Raw genomic sequence first — 21,866 nt, forward strand, 5'->3', positions numbered from 1 at the left:
CCTTAAAAACTAGAAACCGGCCGGGCGCAGTGGCTCACGTCTGTAATCCCAGCACTTTGGGAGGCTGAGGTGGGTGGATCACGAGGTCAGGAGATCGAGACCATACTGGCTAACATGGTGAAACTCCGTCTCTACTAAAAATACAAAAAATTAGCTGGACATGGTGGCAGGCGCCTGTAATCCCAGCTGCTTGGGAGGCTGAGGCAAGAGAATGTTATGAACCCAGGAGGCGGAGCTTGCAGTGAGCTGAGATCATGCCACTGCACTCCAGCCTGGGCGACAGAGTGAGACTCCATCTCAAAAAAAAAAAAAAAAAAAAATACTAGAAACAAACTATCTGTGAGAATGATTTGTGATATGCTGTTTTATATCATTGAATTGAATCAGCGTTTCTATGAATAGGTTTCAAATGCTCTTTTTTTTAAAATGTAAGAAGTGACATTACTGAACTATTGAACTCTTATAGGAGCATAAGAATATCCAGTCCTAAAAACTAAAACTAGAAACAAGCTTCTGTAAAAACGCTTTGTGATGAGCTGTTTTATATCACAGAATGGAAGTTTTGTTTTGATTCAACAAGTTCAAAACACTCTATGTGGAATCTAAGTAGTGCTATTTGTGAATTAAGACCTAACAAGAAAGTACAAATATCCACCCAAAATACTAGAAACAAGTTATTTGTGAAAATGCTTTGTGTTGTGCCTTTTTATATTACAGCATTGAAACTGTGTTTTGATTCAGCAAGTTTCAAACAGTCTATTTGTAGGATCTAAAAAGTTGTGTTTCTGAACCTATTGAGCATTATGAAAAAATACAAATATCCAGTCCTAAAAAATAGAAATAAGCTGTACATGAAAATGCCTTGTAATGTGCTGTTTTACATCACAGAAAATAACCTGTGTTTTTATTCAATGAGTTCAAAATACTCTTTTGTAGAATCTAAGAGGTGACATCTCAGAACCTATTGAACCCCTATAAGAAAATTAGAATATCAAGCCCTAAAACCTAGGAACAAGCTATTTGTAAAAATGCTTTTGATGTACTGTTTTATGTCCCCAAGTTGAATCAGTGTTTTAATGAAATAGGTTCCAAACACTCTTTTTCTTAGAATTGAAAGAGTGACATTACTGAGCCTACTTAGCTCTTATAGGAACATAAGAAGATCCAGTCCTAAAAAATGGGAACAAGATATCTGTAAAAACGCTTTGTGATGTGCTGTTTTATATGACAGAATGGAGCCTGTATTTTGGTTCAACAAGCTTGAAACATTCTTTTTGTAGAATCTAAGTGGTACCATTTCCAAACTTAATAAGACCTTATTAAAAAGTACAAATATACACATGAAAAACTAGAAACAAGCTATCTGTGAAAACATTTTGTGATCTGCTGTTCTATCTCACAGATTGAACATGCATTTTGATGAAACACATTTGAAACACTCTTTTTGGGGATTCTAGGAATTGACATGTCTGAGTCTATTGAGCACTTATAGGAACATAAAAATACCCAACCCTGAGAACTAGAAACAAGCTATCTGTGAAAACGCTTTATAATGTGCTGTTCTATATCACAAAATGAAACCTGTGTTTTTATTCAACAAGGATGAAACACCCTTTTTATGGAATCTAAAAGCGATGTTTCCAAACTATTGAGTCCTTATAAGAAAATATGAATTTCCAGTCCTAAAAACTAGAAACAATCTATCCGTAAAAATACTTTGTAACGTGCTGTTCTGCATCACAGAATTGAACCTGCATTTTCGTGAAACAGGTTACAAACACTCTTTGTGTAGATGCCAACAAGTGACATTTCCAAGCCTATGAGCCCTTATAGAAACATATGAATACCCAGCCCTAAAAACTTGAAAACAACCTACTTGTGAAAATACTTTGTGATGTGCTGTTTTATATCATGAAATTGAAGCTGCATCTTGATTAAATAGGTTTCAAACACTCTTTTTGTAGAATCCAAGCAGTGACATTTCCAAGACTAATGAGCACTTCTAGGACCATACAAATATCCAGTTTTATAAACTAGAAACAAGATATCTGTGAAAATGCTTTGTGATGTGCTATTTTATATCCAAGAATTCAACCCGCATTTTGATGAAACGGGTTCCAAATAATCTTTTTGTAGAATCTAAGAAGTGACATTTCCCTGCCTAGTGAGCCCTTATAAAAACGTACAAATAGCGTCTTAAAAATTAGAAACAAGCTATCTGTGAAAACGCTTTGTGATGTGCTGTTTTATATCACAGAATTGAACCTGTGTTTTAATGAAACAGGTTCCAAGCAAAAATTACATAGAATCTAAAAGTCACATTTCCTTGCCTATTGAGTTTTTATGAGAACATACTCATATCCAGCTCTACAAACTAGAAAAAAGCATTTTGTGATGTGCTCTTTTTTAACGCAGAATTGAAAGTGCATTTTGATGAAACAGTTTCCAAACACTCTTTTTGTAGATGCTAAAAAGTGACATTTCCAAGCCCAATGAGCCTTATAGGAACATATGAATATCCAGTCCTAAAATCTAGAAACAACCTATTTGTGAAAACCTTTTGTGATTTGCTGTTTTATATCACCAAATGGATCCTCCATTTTGATAAAACATGTTCCAAACACTCTCTTTGCACGATCAAAGAAGTGACATTTCCAAGCCTATTAAGCCCTTATAGGAACAAGTGAATATTCAGTCCTAAAAACTAGAAAAAAAGCTATTTGTGAAAATGCTTTGTGATGTGCTGTTTTATATTTCAGAAGTGAACCTGCATTTTGATGAAACAAGTTCCAAACACTCTTTTGGTAGAAATTAAAAATGGCATTGCTGAGCCTATTGAGCCCTTATAGGAACATACAAATATCCAGTCCTAAAAACTAGAAACAATCTATCTGTGAAAACGCTTTCTGATGTGCTATTTTATAGCACAGCATCGAACTTTTGTTTTGACAAAATAGGTTCCAGTCTTTCTGTAGAATCTTAGAAGTGACATTACTGAGCCTATTGAGCCCCTGTAGTAATATATTAATATCTAGTTCTATAAACTAGAAACAAGCTATATGTAAAAATGCTTTGTGATGTGGTATTTTTATCACAGAATGGAACCTGTGTTTTGATTCAACAAGTTCAAAACACTCTTTTTGTGAAATCTAAGAAGTGACGGCTCCAAACCTATTTCTTCCTATTGGAAGAAAATAGGTATATCCAGCTTTAAAAACTAGAAACAAGCTATCTGTGAGAACACTGTGTGATGTGCTGCATTATGTCACAGATTGGAACCTGTGTTTTGATTCAACAAGTTTGAAAGTCTTTTTGTAGAATCTAATATGTGATGTTACTAAATCTATTGAGCCTTTATAAGAAAATACAAATATCCAGCCCTAAAAAGTAGAAACAAGCTATCTGTGAAAATGCTTGTGTTCTGCTGTTTTGTTTCAAAGAATGTAACCTTGTTTTTATTCAACAAGTTTGAAACACTTTTTTGTAGAATCTATGAAGTGATGATTAGGAACCTATTGAGCTCACATAATAAAATACAAATATCCAGCCCTAAAAACTAGAATCAAGCTATCCGTGAATATGCTTTGTGATGTGCTGTTTTATATCACAGAATTCAATCCACATTTTGATAAAACAGATATTAAACGCTTTTTTGTAGAATCTAAAAAGTGACAGTTCTGAGCCTATTGAGCTTTTATAAGAAAATATGAGTATCTAGCAATATAAACCAGAAACAATCTGTGAAATCTTTCTGTGATGTGCTATTTTTTTTTCACAGAATGGAACCCGTGTTTTGATACAAGTTAGAAACACTATATTTGTAGAACCTAAGAAGTAATTTTCTGAGCCTATTCAGGTTTTATAAGAAAGTAGGAATATCCAGCACTAAATACTAGAGACAAGCTATCTGTAAAAAAGTTTTGTTATTTGCTATTTTACACCACAGAATTGAACTTGCATTTTGATGAAACAGGTTCCAAACATTCTTTTTGTAGAATTCAAAATAACAATTTTGAGCCTATTGAGCCTTTATAGGAACATATGAATATCCAATCTTAAAAGCTAGAAACATGCTATCTGTGAAGACACTTTGTGATGTGCTGTTTTATATCACAGAATGGAATCTATGTTTCGATTCAACAAGTTTAGAACTCTCTTTTTGTAGAATCTAAAAAATGACATTTCTGAACCTGTTGAACCCTTATAAGAAAATACAAATATCTAGCAGTAAAAACTAGAAACAAGCTATCTGTGAAAATACTTTGGAATGTGCTGTTTTTTATTACTAAATTGAACGTGTATTTTGATGAAACATGTTCCAAACATTCTTTTTGTAGAAACTGAGAAGTGACCTTTTTAAAGCTAATTTAGCCCTTATAGTAACATATGAATATCCTGCCCTTAAAATTAGAAACAAACTCTGTATGAAAACACATTGTGATATGCTGTTTTGTACTACAGAATGGAACCTGTGATTTGATTCCACAAGTTCAAAACACTCTTTTTGTAGAATCTAAGAAGAGACATAGATGAGCTTATTGAGCTTTTATACGAAGATACAAATATCCAGTCCAAAAAACTAGAAACAAGCTGTGAGAATGCTTTGTGATGTGCTGTTTTATATCACAGAATGGAAACTATGTTTTGATTAAATAAGTTTGAAACACTTTTTGTAGAATCTAGGATGTGACATTTCTGAATCTATTGAGCCCTTACAAGAAAATACAAATATCCAGCCCTAAAAACTAGAAAATAGCTATCTGTGAAAATGCTTTGTGTTTTGCTGTTTTTTCTTTTTTATCACAGAATGGAACCTGTGTTTTGATTCAACAAGATTGAAACACTCTTTTTGTAGAATCTAAAAAGTGACATTTCTAAACCTATTGAGCCCTTATAAGAAAATACAAATACACAGTCCTAAAAACTAGAAACAAGCTCTCTGTGAAAACTCTTTGTGATGTGCTGTTTTATATGACAGAATTGAACCTGAATTTTGATAAAACAGGTCCCAGACACTGTTCTTGTAGAATCTAAGAAGGAACATTTCCTACAGGAACTTATGAATATCCAGTCCTAAAAACTAGAAACAAGCTATCTGTGAAAATGTTTTGTAATGTGCTATTTTATATCACAGAATAGAACCTGTGTTTTGATTCAATAAGGTCAAAATATGATTTTTGTAGAATCTAAGAAGTGACATTTCTGACCTGTTGAGCCCTGATAAGAAAATATGAATATCCAGGCCTAAAAACTAGTAACAAGCCATCTGTGAAAGTGCTTTGTGATATGCTGTATTAAGCCACAGGATTAAACCTGCATTTTGATAAAACAGGTTCCAAATGCTTTTTTTGTAGAATCTAAAAAGCGACACATTTAAGTGTATTGAGTCCTTATAGCAACATACAAAAATCCAGCCCTGAAAACTACAAACAAGCTATGTGTGAAAACACTTTGTTATTTCCTATTTTATATAACACAATTGTACCTGTTTTGATTCAACAAGTTCGAAACACTCTTTTTATAGATTCTAAAAAGTTATGTTTCTGAACCTATTGAGCCCTTATAAAAAATATGAATATCTAGCCCTAAAACCCAAACATTCTATCTGTAAAAATGTTTTGTGATGTGCTGTTTTATATCACAGAATTAAACCTGCATTTTGATGAAAGAGGTTTCAAACACTTCTTTTGTAGAATCTAAGTGACATTTCAAAGCCTATTGAACCTTTACAGAGACATATGAATATCCAGTTCTAAGAGTGAGTAATAATCTATTTGTGAAAATGCTTTGGGATAGGCTATTTTATATTACAGAATATAAAATATTTTGATTCAACAAGTTTGTAACAGGCTTATTGTAGAATCTAAGAATTGATGTTTCTGAACCTATTGAACTTTTGCATGAAAATAGAAATAACCAGCCCTAAAAACTAGAGATAAGCTATTTGTAAAACACTTTGTGATGTATTGTTTATATCACAGAATTGAACGTGCGTTTTGATGAAACAAGTTCCAAACACTCTTTTTGTAGAATTTAAGAAGTGGCATATCTGAGCCCATTGAGCTTTCATGGGTACATACAAATATCCAGTCCTAAAAGCTAGAAACAAATATCTGAGTAAATGCTTTGTGATGTGCGACCTTATATCAAAGAAAACACCCGTGTTTTGATTCAACAAGTTAAGAACACTTTTTTTATAGTATTTAACAAGTTCACAACTAACTCAGTCAAAATGGAGCATCTGGGAGGCAGGGGATCGCTCTTGTCTGACTCTCTTGATCCTTGTCTGACTCCTCCCATGGGAGACAGGGTTCTTCGAGAGCCTTTCTTTTTTTTTTTTTTTTTTTTTGAGACAGAGTCTTGCTCTGTCGCCCAGGCTGGAGTGCAGTGGCGCGATCTCGGCTCACTGCAACCTCCGCCTCCCGGGTTCACGCCATTCTCCTGCCTCAGCCTCTCCGAGTAGCTGGGACTACAGGCGCCCGCCACCACGCCCGGCTAATTTTTTGTATTTTTGGTAGAGACGGGGTTTCACCATGGTCTCGATCTCCTGACCTCGTGATCCGCCCGCCTCGGCCTCCCAAAGTGCTGGGATTACAAGCGTGAGCCACCGCGCCCGGCCCTCGAGAGCCTTTCTTGCAGAAGGCATGATATGAAAAAGCCAACACATGAAAAATTATATGTTGAGAGAGTCCAAGTGTCATGGAATCATCTGTATCAGCACTGAAAGATTCTGTAACTGTGGGGAGGAAGGCTTCTTAACTCACATCTATAGTAGTCCTCTACCTGCTGCCACAGCTCTTGCATGTCTTAAATCATTTTCCTATGATTTAGAATCACTTTCATCAGATAATGCGCCATTTTCAGTGTGATTTTAAATAATCTGTAATGTTCCTGTTATCCCCATAACTGTACCCTATGTAAATCTATACATAGAAAACATTTTTCACGTGGTTATATAAGTACAGTATGATCAAAAGTGTTGCTATAATGATTCCTCCTGCTTTACTTAATGGTTTCTGAGTTGACAATTGTCTTACCTATTCTCAGTATGTACCTAATTCATCCTTCACTTGTCATCTTTTATCATAAAGCTCTATTCTCCTTGTATTAATATCTTTGCCATATTTCACAGGGCGGAAAAAGGTGGGCTTCTCAACAGGCACAGTCAGTTTGAAGAATGTGGCTGATTCTACAGCAACGTGCTTTTCTAAGGATGACAAAAACTCACACAATCCCTAGAAAGGCTGGTATGAACCTAGATTCCACACAGTCTGACCTGCAATGGGGTCAAGAGATGCTTCACTACTTCACACGTTTTGGTCACTGGTAAATCTTAAGGTACTTTGTTCTCTCTTGTGTGAATTCTCTCTTTAGATATGTCTTCTGACCATTTGTTTCTATTCCTGTGTTAACTGGGTCTAAACATTGTACAAAGGTTGAAAAAAAACACTCCAATGGAAGTTTCCCGAGAGGCTGGTGTTCAATTTCTGAACTCACATGTAGATGTGTATTTTTTCCATAATCAATTTTACCTTTTCCCCTGCCTCTGACAGCTGTCTCTTCTTTTCTGATCACTCACGTTCTTTCATTCTCAGCTTCCTGAGTTGAGAAGGGAAATACATGCACATGATTCACTAGCCCATGTGGGATTCTCTCTTCCCTTCTGACGTCTGAAGGTCATGATTCAAAGGTCATTTGCCAACCTTCCCATAAGTGAAGCAACTGATCCTCACAACTGAAGGAAGAATTGACACCTCCCATTGAGGGACAAAGAAAAATCATACTCTGGCCTGCTAGCAAGTCACCTGTTATTACCAGCTCATCTTAATAGGTCTATAGTCCTATTCTTTAGTAAGTAAGGGCTATTACAAGCTTCAATGAGATGCACTATGTCTGCTTCTGGGGTCAGCCTTGAGATTGACACAGCAAAAGCTCATTTTAGTTTAGTGTGGAAAACCAGACCTCACCAACTCATCAAAACTAACTCCATCAGGATGGAGTAGGGATCGCTACTCATCTTTTTATTTATTTATTTATTTTATTATTATACTTTAGGTTTTAGGGTACATGTGCACAATGTGCAGGTTTGTTACATATGTATCCACATGCCATGTTCTTTTGCTGCGCCCATTAACTCGTCATTTAGCATTAGGTATATCTCCTAATGCTGTCCCTCCCCCCTCCCCCCACCCCACAACAGTCCCCGGAGTGTGATGTTCCCCTTCCTGTGTCCATGAGTTCTCACTGTTCCTACTCATCTTACTCCTCCTGTGGCAGACCTGATTCTCCATCAGAGGCTAATGCCAGAATCCTGACAATCAGTTTTAGAGTGATCCTTCCGGAACATGGTGTCATTAACACTGCAGTTCACTACTGTACATTTCCATAATTGAGGGATGGAACTCTTATCATTGACTTTAAAGATCCTTATTGAGAGATAATGCTAATTTGAGTGCTGGACATATATACTGAATTAGAAATCATCTAAATGGCTCCTTAGTCAGGGTGTTATGTCCTGAAAATTGGTGACAACTGCATATCATCCACCCTGGTGTTGATGATATGGTTCAGTTCATATGATTTTCACAAGGTTCAGTTCATAGAGAGTGAGTGCAGAAAAAGAAAATGGCCTAAAAAGGTAGGTTTGCTGTGTTGCCTTCACACTACTTGATTCATGGTTCTGACTCTAAGGATCTCACTTGGTACTTGATTTCATGTGAAGGACATGTAAAATTCCAATAACTCTAGGAAACAGGAACAAAAACACTTCAAAGAGAAAGTTAATGCACTTGTTTCTGATCACCTAGGCCATCCTTCAACACATGCTGCCTGGAGTGACCTCAAGCAAGGAGTGTGTTGTGAGGTGCTAAAGCTGAAATGGGAGCAGGGTCCTGTCCTCACCCTAAATGAGGTCACAGTTTAGTGCAAGTGAAAAGCTAGTGGGGACATCACTACTCCTGCTGTGCCCTTGGAAACTAGAAACACAAAACCTGAGTCTGGAAGGAATCTAAGGAAGGATTCTGCTCTTGAGCAGACACGAGTGCATCTGAAGTTTCTGATCTCCTGTGAGAACAATGGGAAACACCAGACAGTATACAAAGCCCATAATTTAATTCATCAAATTGCTAACAGAGAAGTAAATGGACATGAGGCTGAGATGAAGAAGAAGAAAACTCAGGAAGAAGGTCAGTCTCACATTTGGAGCCCATTTCCCTGAGTTTCATCATTGGATTCTGAAAGGGACTACTGAGATGCAAAGAAGCAGAGCAGCTTTTGCACACATGCATGGGACTAGATGAAAAAGAAGTGGATTGAGGGTCTGCCAATGAATGTGACCCCTACTGAAGTCCTCTGGCTTTGGCTGGAACCCAGGAGTCACACACCAGCAATAGAGCTGGACAGGAAATACTTTGGCCTTTGTAGGGGCTGAGCCTGCACTGATGACCTCAATTGCTGAGTATGTAGAGGGCTGACTATATAAAGGGCATCCAGGTGTGCTAGGAACCCTGACCATACCCCAGAAGTAGACTCCCATCTTTTCTGCAGCAAGATAAAATGCTAGTAGGCTTCAATTCATTGCTAAAGATTATTAGTCAGCATCCTACAATTAATTTAAGTAGACTATTCACATGGCAGGAAAATACAATGTAATATGACCAAAAGCTAAGACTGTGATAATGAATCCAAAGGTGACCCAAGCATTAAATTGAACGATGCCAGTACCAGTACCTCTTCTTCCCCCTAAAAAATTACAAACGAGAATGTAGGAAGGAAAAGAAAATATGAAGATCGAACTAATAAAGCATGAAGAAAAAACTCAATTTTATACTCACTGAATTTGCCACAAATATTGCAGAAAATATTCTCAAGGACATTGCAGTTGTCTACTTTCATTGGGATATGGTTCATACAACAGTATTTGTGTCAATGAATATCTTACTCTTTCTTGGCAGTCTTTCTTTTTCTGTAGATTTTGTAATTGCCGAGCTTCATCGCCACCTTTTGGACTTCAGCTTCTATAGATCTCCATGAAGCAAAGACGGCTTGCAGGTCAATTTTAATTCCTGGAAAAGATAAACCCCTTTTCTTTGTATGCATGCAAGTGGACCTGAATCCTTGGTTCAGGTAGGAAGAGAAGAAGGTGAGAAATCTGAGGGCAAAATCTGTTTTTTCCCTTTCCAGGGCAAACTCATTTTCATGCTATGGGGACTCTGACAGATAGCATATCTTCCTGGCTAAGGCTATTGGACCTCCAGGCTTTCCACTGTTAATCCATGGATTCATCATCTACATTTCATGACTTTAAGAAAGACTTGAGAGAAGATATTTAGCAAATAATAATTGAGCAATGACATGAATATACTTCAAATAACTGAACTGTAGACTTCAACATGGTTAGATGGTAATTATCATGTTATGAATATTTTACCACAGGTTAAAATGTTTCACAATTTGAAAAAGAAGTAATTACCTTCAGTTTTCTGAGTTCTACAATTTGTAACATTTCATCCCCTGCTTTTTCCTGATCTGCAGCAGAGCATCTTTCTTCTGTTTCTGCTCTGTTCAAAGTCCACTTTCCCTTCCCTGACACCAGCTTCACTGAGGCTGGTTTAAACCTAACAAAACATTCTCACCAACTAATGAATTCTCACAAGGAATTCCATATAGATACTCTATGATCTTAATCTCTTAAGACATGAAATATTTGTTTTCATCATAGCCAAGATGCAATGCAAATCCTGTCACAGACGTGGGTTATATACCTCTGAAATTCCTGAGGTATTTATTGAAATAGCATCTTTCAAGTTCTTTGTAGAAATTTTTTTTTCTGATTTTTGCACCTAGAATAGAAACAAAAACTGTACTAGGATTTTGATAGAAACAACAGGTGATCTAAAAAGATGAAAGAGCAACCACATCTATCCCACAGCCGCTGCTTGGTTTCATGGGAAAAGTAGCTGGCCCAGTTCAGAGCTAGGAGAAATGTCAAACACATGAAGAAATCAGAGGTGATGAAACATTGTGAGTCACCCACAACCTCCCTGCTTAGGAGATGATGCAGAAGTGTGCATCATGAGATGCATGAGAAGGTGCAAAGATGTCCAAGTCAAACAACTCAACTGAACTTTTCTTAATGGAATATTTAAAAAGTGGTTCAATAAAAAACTTTCTCCAATTTACATTGAAAATTCTCTGTTCAAGACTAAGCGGGGTAGGCACTGTTTAATGTGCCTAGATACCTTCAAAACTTATGTATTTTCTGTTTTCTACATATCTTGAAGGGCAGTGCTGAATGATGTGTAATTATCTGGGTTGTAAAACTAAAACATACTTCCTATTTCCTTGAATATAAGAAATTATTGTGGTATTAGCATTTTTTATAGATCATTGTTCAGAAGAAGGTTCAGCCCCTAGACACCCAGACACTTTTACTACGATGAATAGCAAGTGAAAATGTAGAGCTCAGTTTACCCAATAAATAAAAGGCTCAAAAGCTAAATTATGGCACAACTTAGCAGCCAAATTCTTATCAAGTACAGACTTTTGACATACTGATCTCTCTCCAGTTGCAACTGACAACATGCACTTTGAATGATGTCATTTGAAATGACCACTTATTACCCTGTCCAGACACACTTCTTATTTGTTATTTGGAGGGTTTTCTCTTCCTCATGAGATGCAGTGCAGTTCTTTTTTTCACCTTCCAGCAGTTTGTCGCCTCTTCCCTACAATCTTAGAGGAATTTTGTGTCAGTATAATTGTTTATTCCTTGAGCTCTTTAATTTCCCCTAAAAATCACGTGGTGCTCCTATAAATTACCTACATCTCCATCTCTCTCTCCCTTGAGAGGAGGGTGCTCTTTAATCATCAAGAATCTGGCTCTTCTTGCAGTCTCATTTTTTGACTGGCTCCCATGTTTATGTCTGTTAATAAGGTTGTATGTTTTTCTTCTTCTGTTAAGCTGTCTGTTGTCAGTTTATTTCTGCAGTGAACCTTTAGAGAGGAGAGCAGAAGCTTTCCTTCCACCCACACAATAGAACTATAAGGCAGAAAACTTTAGAAATAATTTTCTATTTAAGTGGTGAAACTTCATACTTTATTTCTAATAAAGAACACAATGGTAAAAAAAAAACTTATGGCCGGGCGCGGTGGCTCACGCTTGTAATCCCAGCACTTTGGGAGGCCGAGGCAGGCGGATCACAAGGTCAGGAGATCGAGACCACAGTGAAACGCCGTCTCTACTAAAAATACAAAAAAATTAGCCGGGCGTGGTGGCGGGTGCCTGTAGTCCCAGCTACTCGGAGAGGCTGAGGCAGGAGAATGGCGTGAACCCGGGAGGTGGAGCTTGCAGTGAGCCGAGATCGCGCCACTGCACTCCAGCCTGGGCGACAGAGCGAGACTCCGTCTCAAAAAAAAAAACAAAAAACAAACAAACAAACAAAAACTTATTTTTGACTGAAAGCTCTGTTGACATTCTATCAAATGAACATCAAACTATTTAATTTTCATAATGTTAATGGCAGAGTTTTTATAATTCTTATGCTAATAAATCTTTTCCCTTTTTATTTTGTAAAACACAATATCCATAATGATAATGGCTTCTGATAAGATTCTTACATAGATTCCTCAGGATTTAGCTGTATGTTCTTGAAAACATCTTAATTTTAAATATTTTTTTCAAGATGGTGAATTAAACAGAGACAGCCATTCAACAGGTAGGACCATGAATATGCTGAGTCCTAAATGGAAAGAATTGAATTAGAAATCCATGCAACAATGGGAATAATTTCAGAAACATTGTGTTGAGCAGAATAAGGCAGACACAAAAGAGTACCTATGGCATGGCCTGCATCTATATACGTGAAATTTTAGATAAAGTAAAATTAACCTTTGATGAGAAAGGGATTGGCTGGTAAGAGGGAGAGTTTACTTTCTGGGGTGACATAATATTGTACATCTTGAAAGGGGGTGGGAGTGTGCTGGTTTCAAAATTAGTAAACTCACACTTAAGATTTGTATATTTTCTTCTATGTCATGTTCCTTAGAAGAAAATTTTATTAAAAAGTACTGAATTCAGTTAATGTTAGTCTTGCTAAACCATTCAGTGTGAAGTATGTTGATATTTCCAATTTAGCTGGAAATACATCTAAAATAAGATGAGGTGATGAGTGGATGGAGGAACGGAAAGATGTGTAGATATGCATTAAGTCATGTTCATTAAAATGTTAACAAATCAATGCTGTATGTATGAACATTTTTATAATAAAATGTTGATGGTAATTGCAAAAATCACTTGTCTCATGTCAGTGATTTTTCCTTTCAACAAGAGTTCCAAAATAATTATTATTTATGTTCTATATGTTTGAACAATTTTAAACACAATATCAATTGGATGTTTTCCCTGTCAATTGATCATGGAGTTGCAAAATGCAAGGATACACAGAGAAATCTTGCAAAGGTGCTGCTGTCTAGGTTTTGGTTTTCAGGACAAAGACCAAATGGAAAAATTAAGCCTCATGTCTCTTTCTAAGGTAGAGGATAGACACAGTGTCACATGACTATACAAAGGAATTTTACTTAGTAATGAAAAAGAACAAACCATTAATATTTAAAATGTTATAGATCAATGTGAAAATGATTCTTCTGACTTTAAAGAATCCAGAACAACAAAAATACCTGTCCTGCATGATTCCATTACATGAAGTGGCAGCTCAGGGGAAGAATAATAGAATGGAGGGAGAAGGACAGATGAATTAGAAAGGGGGAGGAGAAAACTTTGGAGAGGGAAGAATGTGTTTATTATCTTGAATCTGGAATGTGGTGATGCTTTCATTGCTGTATCCTTGTGTAAAAGTCAGCAAATTGTATTCTTTAAAAAGATGCTATTTACTATACAGGACATTACAAAACTTAAACTGTAGGAAGGAAATCTGATATCCAAACTATTAGTTTTTATTTATCTGACAAAAACATTGCAAATATTTTTTAAAAAATAATTACAGAACTTTACACAGAAATTTATAATTCAATTTAAAATGGAGATAAAAAATACAAACTTACAATGGTCAGGAAGCCAAGGTCTTTTAAATATTTAGAATTTTGTCATACGTTTTGTGTAATATATCCAAAAATACGCCAGCACTGTTTGGAAAAATAAGAAAAATATAAGAAAAAATCTTAAAGTTATAGATAAAATTATTACATAAAGATATGTTTATATACACACAAAACTGACAGTGGACAGCTGCTATAATAATACCTGGGTTATATTCCAACAACAATAATCAGATTGTTGTTTAGCAGAAGTTTCTAAAAACACTAACCTATAAAAATTAATGTTTACTTGCTGCTGAAACAGGGGACTTTATGTCAGATTTTCAAAGTCCATAAATATTATCATAAAATAGTCTTCTTGGAATTATGATTAATACTGTGAGAATTGAAGTTAGTTAAAAACACAATACCAGGTCACCAATCAGAAAAGTTCACCTTCATATGTTAGAGCATTGCACCCAAAGCAATCAGTAGCAACTTGAAAATCCATATGGAAAGCAATACAAACTTTCTGGAATGAATGGCCAGCACCAAAAAAGGCACAGATATTATTTTACAATCACCAGATTTACAAGTATTGGGAGAGAAAATAAATTCAAAATGTAATTTAGACCAATCCACACACCAAGACTCAGTTTTGTGCATATAAAACCTCTCTATAAAGCAGCCTCTGAGTTCTGTAGCACTTTTGTCTTTAGCCTCACAGAGGAGGTGAGTAAAGCCTGGGCTCCTGGGAGAAATGCACTTTCTGTACCCTCTGTCTGAAAGGAAGCAGGAGCTCTGAACACAATTGTTAGATGTGAATCAGATGCACATGAAAAACAAGCGCCATCATGAGGTGGTGAAAGTCACAATCTTAACCTTTGGCTGGGCCCTGTTATGAAACTCTCTGTACCACCCAAAAAGTTCATACAATACACATTCATGTTTTAAACTATGTGAGCATTGTACAAATATGCAACTCAGAACCTTACTTATTGCCCTAAGCCTAGCTATGAGAGGCAAATATCTCTTATTGTTTGAATCTCAGTATAAGCTTAATTGTCAAGCCTGAGAACTGAAGCGCAGTATATGTCATAATCCCATTTGTGGGCAAAAACTAGGCAGGGGGGTAATATCCTTTAGGTGCTGTGCCAAGCAACATGTTACAATGCCCTCTCTAGGCAGGCCTTAGGAAGAAGGGTAACATTAACTTGGTGCTGGACCTAGCAATAGGACACAATTCCACATGTGGAAAAAACCCAGCCAAGAGATAAAAGACAAAACACCTACAGAATGGGCCCAAGATATGTCAAAATACCATGTGTGGCTCCAGCACACGCAGGAGAGTCACATCATCAGGGTGCTGGGACCAGCAATATGTCATAATTCCCTCTTTATGCAGGACCCAGGCAGAAGAGTGACATCATCTGCATGCTGGGCCCAGCAGTATGTTAAAATTCCCTTTTTGTGGGCATGGTTCAGGAAAGAGGAGAGTCACATTACTTAAGTGCTGGACTCAGCAATATGTCACAATCCCTCCATTGTAAAGGCCCAGGCAGAAGAAAGTCACATCACTTAGGTCATGGGCTCAGAGATATGTCCCAATGTCCCTAATAGGCAGGGCTCAGGCAGAAAAGGAAAATCATATCACCTAGGTGCTTCTCAAGGTGTATATCACAATGTAACATGTGGGCAGAAACCAGGCAGAAGAGCCACATTACCTGGGTGCTGGGTCTTCAATATGTCACAAGCCACCTTAGGACAAGACCCAGGCAAAAGAGTTACATCACCTAAGTGCAGGTTCCACCCTTATGTCACAATGCTCGGGCCCAAGCAGGGTGTCACATCACCTAGGTAACATGCTCAGAGATATGTCACAATACCCTCCTTGGGGAATGGCCCAGGCAAAAGAGTACCATCACCTCTCTGCCTGGCCTACACATATGTCATTATTCTCCCTGTGTGCAGGGCTTATTCAAGAGAGGAGAGTTACATCACCTAAGTGGTGGACACAGTGATATGTCACAGTGATTTCTGTCATCATGGTGCAGGCAAAAATATAACATCACCTGGGTGCTGGATCCAATGATATGTCACAATATTTACTGAGAGAAGGGGCCAGCAAGAAAAGTTACATCACGTAGAGTTTGGCCCAGGTAAATATCACAATCCCATATGTGGGCTGGAACTAGTCTGGAGAGTCAAATTACACAAGCACTTGGCAAAAACTTATATGACAATCACACTGGCAGAAAATTTCAGGAATGAGATTTACTATACCATACATGTCCTGTTTTTATGTATGACAGTTGGCTTCATTCATGTGACAGAGTGACAGTCTTTACTGTCAGCTGGGTGTGCACATGAGACTCAAAATTTCGCCTGTGTGCTGGGCTTTGTTATGGCACTCTCTATATAATCCAAAAGTTTTGTAAAATATGTGTGGGTGTTGTAGGCTTCTGTGAAATTTTTAGCAGAAAAAGATCCAGGACATCACTCCTGTCCCTAAACTTAGTTACGAGAGTCAAAATTTTCCTACTGGCTGGGTCCACATATGAGAGTCGTTATCATGCCTGTGAGCTGTGCCTAGGTATATGTCACAATCCCCTCTGTGGTTTTGAGACAGACAGAACAGCCACATCACTTAAATGCTGGGCCAGAAAAATTCCACTATTACCCTTGTAGGCAATGCCTTGGCAGAAAATTCACATAACTTGAGTGCTAGGCCCAGCTCTGTGGCACAATGCCTCTTGTGGGCAGTGTCTAGGCAGGGGAGGGGATTCATATCACCTAAATGATGGGCCCAGAGGTATGTCACAATGCTTTGTGTGGACAGGGTTCAGACAAGAGTCATATAATTTGGAAGCCGTGCTTGAAAATGCTACAATCTCCACAGGAAGCAGGGTTCAGGCAGAAGAGGAGAATCATGTAACCTAGATGCTGGGTATAAAGGTATGCTACCATCCCCCCTGAGGACACTGTTAAGACAGGAGAGTCAAATCACTAAGGACCCTGACCCTGATATATATCAAAATCTCGGCTGGGCGCGGTGGCTCACGCTTGTAATCCCAGCACTTTGGGAGGCCGAGGTGGGTGGATCACGAGGTCAGGAGATCGAGACCATGGTGAAACCCTGTCTCTACTAAAAATACAAAAAATTAGCCGGGCGTGGTGGCGGGCGCCTGTAGTCCCAGCTACTCAGAGAGGCTGAGGCAGGAGAATGGCGTGAACCTGGGAGGCGGAGCTTGCAGTGAGCCGAGATTGCGCCACTGCACTCTAGCCTGGGCGACAGAGCGAGACTCCGTCTCAAAAAAAAAAAAAAAAAAAAAAAAAAAAAAATCTCATGTGTGAGCTAGACCTAGGAAGGGTTATTAAATCACTCTGGAGCTGGGCAAAGGTATATGTCACAAAAACACCAGTGGAAAGGTCCAGAGATGAGAGTCACCATTCTGCACATGTCTTGGCTTCAGGTATAAGAGGACTGGTCTCAGGTATATGGCACATTATCACCTGTGGGCAGGGAGAAGGTAGAAAAACCACATTGCCTGGGTGGGTGTGGGTCCAGTGAGATGTCACAATCCTCTTTATCCAGGAACCTGTCCCGATAGTCACGTAGGTTCTTTTCTATTTTCCCTAAGCATCAGCCGGTTTGAGAAATAAAGGCACAGAGTACAAAAGAGAGAAATTTTAAAGCTGGGTGTCCGGGGGAGACATCACATGTCGGTAGGTTCCATGATGCCCCACAAGCCGCAAAACCAGCAAGTTTTTATTAGGGACTTTCAAAAGGGGAGGGAGTATATGAATAGGGTGTGGCTCACAGACATCAAGTACTTCACAAGATAATAGAATATCACAAGGCAAATGGAGGCAGGGCGAGATCACAGGACCACAGGACTGGGGCAAAAGTAAAATTGCTAATGAAGTTTCGGGCACCATTGTCATTGATAACATCTTATCAGGAGACAGGGTTTTGAGAGCAAGTGGTCTGACCAAAATTTATTAGGCAGGAATTTCTTCTTCCTAATAAGCCTGGGAGTGCTATGGGAGACTGGGGTCTATTTCACCCCTACAGTCTACAGACCATAAAAGACGGCCATGCCCTGGGGGCCATCTATAGATCTACCGCCAGGCGTGTATTCTCTTTCCCAGGGATGTTCCTTGCTGCGAAAAAGAATTCCGCGATATTTCTCCCATTTGCTTTTGGAAGAAGACAAATATGGCTCTGTTCCACCTGGCTCACCAGCGGTCAGAGTTTAAGGTTGTCTCTCTTATTCCCTGAACAATTGCTGTTTTCCTGTCCTTTTTTTAAGGTGCCCAGATTTCATATTGTTCAAACACACATGCTCTACAATTTGTGCAGTTAATGCAATTATCACAGGGTCCTGAGGTGACATACATCCTCCTCAGCTGACAGGATTAAGAGATTAAAGTAAAGACAGGCATAGGAAATCACAAGGGTATTGATTGGGAAGTGATAAGCATCCATGAAATCTTCACAATTTAGAGATTGCAGTAAAGACAGGCATAAGAAATTACAAAAGTATTAATTTGGGGAACTAATAAATGTCCATGAAATCTTCACAATCCATGTTCTTCTGCCATGGCTTCAGCTGGTCCCTCTGTTTGGGGTCCCTGAATTCCCACAACATCTCTTTATGGGCAGGAACCTGCCCATAGTTTTAAATTGCTTAGGTGCTTGTTCCATGTATCACACAATTTCGTCTGTGGTCTGGGTTTAGGAAGGAGAGTCAAATCACTCAGGGGCTGGGCAAAGTTATATGTCCCAGTCACACACTCGGAAAGGTTAAGAAATAAGTTCCTGCCCATGAAGAGTCACATCACCTGGATACTGGTTTCAGTGATATATCTAAGTCCCCCCTTTGCACAGGGCTTAGGCAAGAGAGGGGACTCACTTCACCTAGGCAATTGGCCTAGATATATGTCACAATGGCTCTTATGTGCAGTACCAAGGCAGAAGAGTGACCTCTCATTGGTGCTGGGCTGAGCAATATGTCAAAATCTCCCCTATGGTCAAGGCCCAGGCAAGAGAGGAGAAACATCACCCAGGTGCTGAGCCAAGTGATATGCTACAAAGCTTCCTGTTGGCAGAGCTCAAAAAGGAGAGTCATGTCACCTGGGTGCAGTACCCAGTTATGTATCATAATGCACCACAAGTGCAGGGACAAGGCAGTAGAAGGGAGTCACATCACTTACGTGATGGATCTAGATATAAGCCACAATGCTCTTTGAAGGCAGGGTTCAGGCACAAAATTCACATCACCTGGGTGCTGGTCCCAGTGATATGTAAAATTTCTCTTTGTAAGTAGAACCTAAGAAGGAGTTTTATATTGCTTAGGTGCTTGTTCCACGTATCACACAATTTCACCTGTGGTCTGGGTTTAGGAAGGAGAGTCAAATCACTCAGGTACTGGGCAAGGTTATATGTCCCAGTCACACGCTTGGAAAGGTTAAGAAATAAGTTACACAGTCCCACACAGGTCTTGGCTTCGGGTATGAGAGTCAACACCTCCTATGAGTTTGGTAGAAGTACAGGAGTCACAGTCTCAACAATGAGAAAGATCCGTGTGTAAGAGCCTCAATCCTAGTTGAAGATTGTGTTCCAGTAGAAGAGTCACAGCCTCACAGGTGTGCTGAATCATAGTTCAAACGTCACGAAACCTACTGTGGATCAGACCTATGTATGAGAGTAACAATTTCAACCTTCAACTGCTTTTTATGTGTGAGATTTAGTACCTCACTTATAGGCTCTGTTTATGTGTGAGAATGACAATCGTGTCAGCTGGATGTGCATCCCAGAGTCACAATCTCACCTGGTTGCTGTTCCCTGTTATGACACTCTTTGTACCACTCAGGCTTTATATAATATGCCTGTGTCATAATCCTCTGTGAACTTTATACAAGTGGAAGAACCAGGATTTTACCCTTGGCCATAAGATTGGCTATGAGAGTCAAAATATCTCTACTGGCTGGGTCCAGGTATAAGGGTTATTATTGTGCATGTGAGCTGAACCCAGGTATATGGCACAATTTCTCCTGTGGACAGGGACAAGGCAGAAGAGTCACATCACCTGGGTAAAGTCTCAAGTAGTATGTTACCAATCCTATTATAGAAAGGGTTTAAGAAAAAGAGAGGAGTCACACTACCTAGTTGCTGGTCTCATAAATATGTAATAATCCCCTCTCTTGGCAGAGTCCAGAATAGAAAGGAGACACATACAACCCAGGGCACAAGCTGGAGAGACACATCATCTAGCTGATAGGCTCAGAGATATATGATAATATCCCCTGTTGACAGGGCCCAGGCAGAAGAGTCACATTACTATGATTCTGACCCAGTGATATGTAACAATGCACCCATGGAAAGGAATTTGAGGAATAAAGTCTCAACACCTGGGTACTAGGCCCAGTGATATGACACAATCTCATCATCTTTGAGGGTTGACACCTTTAACTTTTAGCTGAGTGTCTATATTAGAGGCACAATCTCACGCATGTTCTGGGCCAATATATAACCCTCTCTATGACATCTGAGGGCTTTGTAAAACCTGCATGAGTGTTGCAAACCTCTCTGAGGCCCACATGCTCGTATGGACTCACAATCTTACATATTGCCCTAAACCCAGGTTTGATAGTCAACATCTCTCCTTTAGGCAGGGTTAAGGGAGAAGAACCATTATTATGCCTGTGGGCTGGGTCCAGAAATGCGTCACCATCCCACCTGTGGCCAGATCCACATAGAAAAGTGACAATTCCAACTTTGTGCTGTATTCCATTGTTAGACTCAGGACCTCAAGAGTGGGCACTGTAAACGTGGGATGGTGACAACTTTTAATTTCACCTGGGTGTGTAATTGACAGTCCCAATCTGAACTTTCTGCTGGACCCTGTTAAGAAACTCTCTACCACCAAAGAGTTTATACAATATAAGTTAGTGTTGTAAGCTTCTGTGACCTTGGTACAAATATGCAACCCAGGACCTTACCTACTGCCCCAAGTGTAATGATGAGAGGCAAAATATCTTCTATTTGCTGAATCCCAATATAAGTTTGATCATCATGCCTGTGAACTGAAGTAAGGTATATGTCATAATCCCATTTGTGGGCAAAAACTAGGCAGGAGGGTAACATCACTTAGGTGCTGTGCCAAGCAACATGTCACAATGCTTTCTCTAGGCAGGGTATAGGAAATTGGACCACATTAACTGGGTGCTGGACCCAGCAATATGACACCATCTCATGTGGAAAAACCCAGCCAAGTTATAAGAGCCAAAACACCTACATAATGGGCCCAAGATACGTCAAAATACATTCGGTGGCTCCAGCACAGGCAGGAGAGTCATATCATAAGAATGCTCAGCCAAGAAATATGCAATATGCCATAATTTCCTCTTTTTGCAGAACCCAGGCAGAAGAGTAACATCATCTCAATGCTGGGCCCTGCAATAGGTCAAAATTCCTTTTTTGTGGGCATGGTTCAGGAAAAAGAGGAGAGTAACATATTCTGAGTGCTGGGCTCAGCACTGTGTCAAAATCCTCCTATTGTGAAGGCTGAGGCAGAAAAAGAAGGTCACATCATCTAGGTCATGGGCTCAGAGATATGTCCCAATGTCCCCAGCAGGCAGGGCTCAGACAGACGAGGAGAGTTATATCGCATAGGTGCTTCCCTAGGAATATGTCACAATGTAACATGTGGACAGAGACCAGGCAGAAGAGCCACATCACTTGGGTGCTGGGTCCTGAGACAGGTCACAAGGCTCTCTTAGGACAGCACCCAGCCAAGAGAGTGACATCACCTGGGTACAGGTTCTCT

At 39.0% G+C, this 21,866-nt stretch overlaps 1 long non-coding RNA gene across 9 annotated transcripts; it reads right to left on the reverse strand.

Annotated features, from left to right (window-relative positions):
- Positions 1 to 7,479: 7,479 nt before the first annotated feature.
- LOC131384306 (uncharacterized) lies at positions 7,480 to 15,487 on the reverse strand. 9 transcript variants are annotated; one of them, XR_009215023.1, is made up of 8 exons: positions 15,328 to 15,487; positions 14,062 to 14,142; positions 12,619 to 12,740; positions 11,821 to 12,040; positions 11,623 to 11,733; positions 10,764 to 10,841; positions 9,941 to 10,064; positions 7,480 to 7,599 (listed from the first exon to the last, which is right to left on the reverse strand). It is a non-coding gene; the product is annotated as an uncharacterized LOC131384306 (long non-coding RNA). The 9 variants fall into 9 exon arrangements; XR_009215025.1 differs by having other exon boundaries at positions 7,538 to 7,599; positions 9,834 to 10,064; positions 11,821 to 11,994; XR_009215028.1 differs by having other exon boundaries at positions 7,538 to 7,599; positions 9,834 to 10,064; positions 11,825 to 12,040.
- Positions 15,488 to 21,866: the final 6,379 nt, after the last annotated feature.

Source organism: Hylobates moloch, unplaced genomic scaffold, assembly GCF_009828535.3.
Source record: "Hylobates moloch isolate HMO894 unplaced genomic scaffold, HMol_V3 SCAFFOLD_1, whole genome shotgun sequence".
NCBI lineage: Eukaryota > Metazoa > Chordata > Mammalia > Primates > Hylobatidae > Hylobates > Hylobates moloch.